Raw genomic sequence first — 6,000 nt, 5'->3', positions numbered from 1 at the left:
GCCTCTGAAAAAGAAACATTTAGGAAACAGAATGTTAATCTGAAGGACTTACTCAGAGAGTCTACAAGAACCATAGAAGAGTTGCAGTCCGAAATAGCTCAATTAGAAAAAAAAGGCTTAGAAACTTGCAGAATTATGGAAGAGGCATCTGAGGCATCTGAAACTGAGATTTGCAAGTTGAGAGCAAAGCTGGAAATAACAGAGGCAACCTTAGAAACTCGAGAAGCACAAGTCAGCGAGCTACAGTCACTAAATTCTATAGTAGAGGAGCAAAATGAGGAAATTCGAAGACTATCCAAACAAGTTGCAGATGTAGAATCTGAACATAAAGCAATGGCTGAAAAAGTAGAGAATATGTCCACCCTCACTCAGAAAAATGAGTCTTTAAATGAAGAATTGGAAGAACTGAAAAAGTTTGCAGAAGAGTGCGTGTCTGAGATTGAGCAGAAAATTATGGAAAATTGTGAAATAAAGGAAAAGCTGAGCAAACTTAAAGTCCAACTGTCAGGTCTTGAGACAGAGCAGGAGGTACTGAAAGAAGAAGTGCTTGGTCTTAAAGCTGTGAATGCTGAACTTCAGGACAAAGAAAAGTCTCTGGCTGAGCAGAGCAGAAAGGATATTGATGACATATCTTCTGAGTTGAAGGCAGTCCAGCAGGAAGTAGCCAAGAAGCAAAATATTGTCAGGGAAAAAGAGGCCCTCATTGACCAACAGCAAATAAAAATAGCAGAGTTAGAGCAGAAAATTGAAAAGCTTTGTGGACAACAGGAGGACAGCTCAGAGACAATCAAGGAGCTCCAGCATCAACTAGAACAAAGGTCAGAGGAGAACAGTGAGCTCACTGTCAAACTAGATGAGAAGCAAGTTGCCATTTTTAAACTTCAAAATCAGAAACAGGAACTCAATAAGGAAATGGATCAACTAAAATCAGAAGTACAAGGATTTCAAGATCAATTAGAAAATGCACAAGAAACTATTTTGAAAAATCAGGAGACCATTCAGAAACAAAACTCTGAGATGGAAATCTTGAATCACAAAAATAGTAGTCTTTCAGCAGAGGTGGCTGAGCATATGGTTGTGATTGATGACTGTAGATTCAAGGAACATTCTATGTTGGAGAAAAACACCCAGACAATTAATGAGCTGACATCACAAATTGAGGAGGCACAACACTCCTTATTAGAAAAAGACAAGCTAATTGAGATGAATAACAAACATATCATTGATTTGGAGAACCTGATTAAAGAGCTAAACCACACACTAAATGAATGTAGGCAAACAAACCAAGAGCTGGGTGAAAAGCATGAGGAAGACATACGTAGAAACCTTGCAGCAGAACTCCCATTTGCAAATACAGATGAAACCGAGTATAGTTTTAATCTAGATTTGGAGAGAGAGCACCTACTAGCCACAGTTTCAACCTCAGATAGGGAAGAGAATCTGGATGATGGACTCCTTTTCTATGATGCTGTTGAAGTTGTACCTGGTATGGTCACTACATCACAACCCATTTTGGACAGTTCAGAAGATGATCTTTTCTTTGATGCACTTGAGAATATTGAGTTGCCAGTTGGTTCAAAATTAGAAGAAGAAAATGTGCTTGTCTCGTCATCAGGTACATGCTGTGGGGTCGCCAAATTCATGTACGTCTGCGGTGTGATTTTGTCTGCCACCGTCGGATTCCTCGCAGCCAAGTTAGCAGCGTGTGTATGTAACCCTGGTGGGCTTACATGCGCCAATGTTTTGAGCAACATGTTTGGCCTCACAGATGAAGATTTATTCTCTCTTATACTGTAAAAGGCCAGGACAAAACCAGGCCTATAAACTAAATTGACTGTAGCTCAGTTGGTAAAGTGTTTGTTCACTGATCCAATGGTTGGATCAGTGGACAACAGGTTGGACACACATACATTCATACACCAGTGTCTGCGCACACTGGTGTATGAATGTATGAGCGAATGGGCGAGTGGTTCCTTGCTGTAAAGCGCTTTTAGTGCCTTAAAGGTGGAAAAGCGCTATATAAAAATGTGACCATTTACCATTGATTAATCTGCATTGGGCCATGGACTTGGGTCAACGAGTTTAGGTGTTGCTTTTCATCAGATGAGCACTGCCCAAACACGGACTGAGACCTGAATGTTTGGCCCGGCATAAAGGAGGTAAGAAAGGGGAAGGATTAGCCGTATGCTGTTACTAACTAATGCAAGATTTCACTCGCCTAATTTAATCACCCCTGCATCATTTAATTATTGAAAGGCCTTTCCCACTCAGTACAGTATTGATAGATTGTATTAGTGCACTACTGCAGGGCAGAGGTTCTTACACTGGTAGTGGTACACAGATATTTGCAAAATTTTTGTGTCATTTTAATCCACATTTTTGTCCTAACTGGGTTAATCTATTCCGTTAAAATGTATTTATTTGGCACATTTAAATACAACTTCTGAGCACTGAGGTCAGCTCTGGTCAGCTGATCTCAGGGCTCTTGGTGGTGTATAGGGCTGCAGTAACTAAGAGGACCCATAGAGTGCAGACATTTGAATAGGAATTGCAATATGAAATAGAAGGCAGTGCAGGTTGCACAGCACAGGCGTGATGTGCTCTGTGCGTGGTCAGCAGACAAGCTGCAGCATTCTGGACATTTTGTAAGGGCTGCAAAGAGCCCTATTCTTTGTGGTACTTGGTGTGAAAAGTTTTCTACATTGAGCTCAGAGCTTTTCAAAGCTAAAAGAAAGAGTGATAAAGCGTTAGGGTTGGTTAGTAGAGAGGAAAAGTGGAGACAGAGAAGAGGAGGAGAGGCAGAGGGAACTTGTATTACCCCAGTTATGGTATGTAAGTAATATTCTAGAATGCATGTGTGCATGTGTTGTTATGGATTTGTATTAATTTTGTATCATGGGATTTTTATGTTGTTGTTGTTGTTTTGTGTGGTAGCTGGTGTATCTCATTGAGTTTATGTATAAATTAAGTTAAAGTGCATAGGACAGGTAAACTACTTATTTCTCTATAATCAAGTAAAAAACTTTTGAGCATAATGTGAAAGTTTCCCCTCATCATTTACATTCTATTAGATTCTCCTGTATTCAAATGTCTGTTTTCCTCTGTCCTTATACATATGAGGGGCTGTCACTGTGATTAGTGTTGCCTCTCCACAGATCAGACATGGAACTTGGTGTAGTGGCATCACATGGAGCAGAGTGCACCAGCTATTCTTATGCTGGGTTTAGCTATGTCCGACATTGTGAATGGAGTTAGTACTGTGTGCACCAGCTCAAGTGAAGCTGGAGCTGTGTCTGGTCGTAGCTGTGGTCATAACAGTAAATGGTAGTAGCTGTACGCTCACAAGAAAACGGGGGATTCTGGGCTTGTTGCTAGGATACCTCAAAGGTTCTTTTCTTCCACAGTGTGAATTGTAAGTGAAAGCACAACTGGATACTTTCATGCCCTGATCACAATTTAATAATCTAGTACCAAGTTTTATACACACACCTGTACTTGTTTTCAATATTTTATATGGACTTATACACTTATTGGCTTTGTTTGTTTTTGTTTGTGTTGTATTTTGAACAGGCCAGCCATGAAAAGAGAATCTTAAGTGCTCTCATTGGGCCTCCCTGTATAAGTACAGATAAATAAATAAAATTAAATGGAACTGCATAAGGCTAGCTGTCAAACTGTATATGGAAACTATAAGAATTGTTCGTTTCTGGTGCAAGCATCAAAAAGGACAAAGAGACTGAAACATAAAGTCAGAAGGTTTAATGAGCTCTACACAGGTAAAGTGAACAATAAAGCAACGGACTCTCCGGAAAGTATAGGTGGAGAGCCCTGAGATGTGCATGTTGACAGCTTTTATAGGATCTCCCAATGTTTGTGATTGTCTCCATAGCGTCCTGGTGATCCCCCATGCATTCCAGTTTGGAGTAGTGCTGCACTGCTAGAAAATACTTTACAAAACAAACAAACCTAATTCTCATGTCTATTTGTTATGTTAGGCGTGTTCTTATCAAAATGACGACTGGATTCGATTAGTTCAAATCTCAAAAGTTTATTCCCCTGACAGTTACAATCTAATACAGTACCCGGGGTCAAAATGATCTATCCCTCGTTTGTGCAGCAGGCGGTCTGTCTGCTTTTCCCTGGCCCCAAAGGATAAAATGTAACATGTAACATGAATATGCAAATATTGTGATGAGTAGGTTGACGTCTTGGTTCCTCCTTCCAGCCTCGTTCACTTCTCCGGGCAGCACCGGTTTGTTTTTCGGCCTTGGGTCTCGTCCGGCTGCCTTATCTCTGTGAAAGGAGTTTCTACAAAGAACTGGCTGCCCCCCATAACTCACATCTTACAATGCCTCCTTTAATATTGGAATATTATACTGAGTGAATAGTTTCGGTGTTAGTACATATTGTTCAAACTTTAGCATGAACATGGTGCCCATTAGATGACCTTAAAAAGAGTGCAACATTCAAAGGATACATGAATTCGGTGTACACATAGTGGTTACATGACAATATTCAAAACTTCTATGATTTCAGTGTCAAAAGGTATATAAGTAGATGTGATGCACCTAAGAAGCTTCATTCAATCAATATGCATTCAATAATTTAGATATATGTATTTGTAATGCAACTCAGAAGCTTTATTATTTGTCATACCCTTCAGTTATTTGTGCTGCGTTACATGATATGTCAGTGTCAGACCTTGTCACAATGAAGCTGCTTCTATAGCTGGAATACACAGAGACCTTCATTTTGTAAGTACCAGGGGAAATGATTAGTGGCCATTAGCAGAACTTCCACACATAGAGGAGGAACTTAAGTCTTGTTTAGTTTTGCTACAGTGTTAGATTATTTATCATCAATTCTATTTAGGTATAACGAACTCGCTCTTCTAATGTTTCTGATGTTATCGCAAGACTTACCCCACCACCACAGCAGAGGGCTTAAGTCAAACTGGTGCACTAGTCGTATCTGTTGGCTGGTGGCCATACCGTGAAATATTCCAGGCAAAGTTAATTTTTTTTTCTTTGGAATAATGAATACGTGCATTCTTGTTTCCTGGCAAATCCAGAATGATATCTCTCTCGATAGTTTTTACACAGATTGATGTCAGTCTGGGCCCCACGTCCTTCATTGCTATGTGATCGTGCAATCACATCTGCTTTTTCTTTTCCTGTGAAACGAAGGAGCTCATTGTTCACCTATGATTTATACATTAAATAAAATGTACCTCACATTAACAAAGTTTTCGCTAATTGATTCTGCAGAAATCCACAATGTTTTTCAACCACCTGTGATACTTTTTTCCTTTATTTTTTTCTGATATGGCGGACTATGCATGTCCCTAATTGGCTAATTCACCTGTCAATCATGTCCATTTGAAAGTGGGGGGATTCACCGGTGATCAGACAGTACTGAAGAAGAGTATTCTGGATCCTAGGCAAGTATTATTGACTTTTAGCTCTAAAATCAAACATCCTCTCTGACAGCCTGGGCCCCATGCTGGAAGGGCCCAGTCTATAAGCAGACTAAGCAGCTGCTTAGGGCTCCGAGGCCACCGGAAGGCCCCCAAGAGCTCATCCTACCTTGGAATCATACACCCAACATTGTCCTTTAAATGTCACGTAAAAAAAAGTGTCCCAGGTAATTAAATTCAATAATCAGAATTTTCAACACATCTGGAATAATTTGCTAAAACTTACTTCTACTCTATGATCATCTCCCACATAGACTATTGTTTAACTACTTGGTCTCTTGCCTGCCCCACAACACAAGCCACTGAAAACCTCTATGAAAGAGGCCTAAAAATACTTGATAAAAAACCCATTTCCCATCATCACTGTCACGTTCTGAAAAAGCCTAGCCTATTGGACTTTAACAACACGGTCAACCTTAAAAGAGCTTGTCTAATTTATAAGGTCCTACACTCACGCGCACTTCCACCTTTAAAGGAGTACCTTAAATATAAAGACAATTTAGTTACCACTAGAGCTGACCTGC

The sequence above is a fragment of the Periophthalmus magnuspinnatus genome, chromosome 18, assembly GCF_009829125.3.
Source record: "Periophthalmus magnuspinnatus isolate fPerMag1 chromosome 18, fPerMag1.2.pri, whole genome shotgun sequence".
In the NCBI taxonomy this organism is placed as follows: Eukaryota; Metazoa; Chordata; class Actinopteri; order Gobiiformes; family Gobiidae; genus Periophthalmus; species Periophthalmus magnuspinnatus.
Note: the sequence above shows the minus strand (reverse complement) of the source record.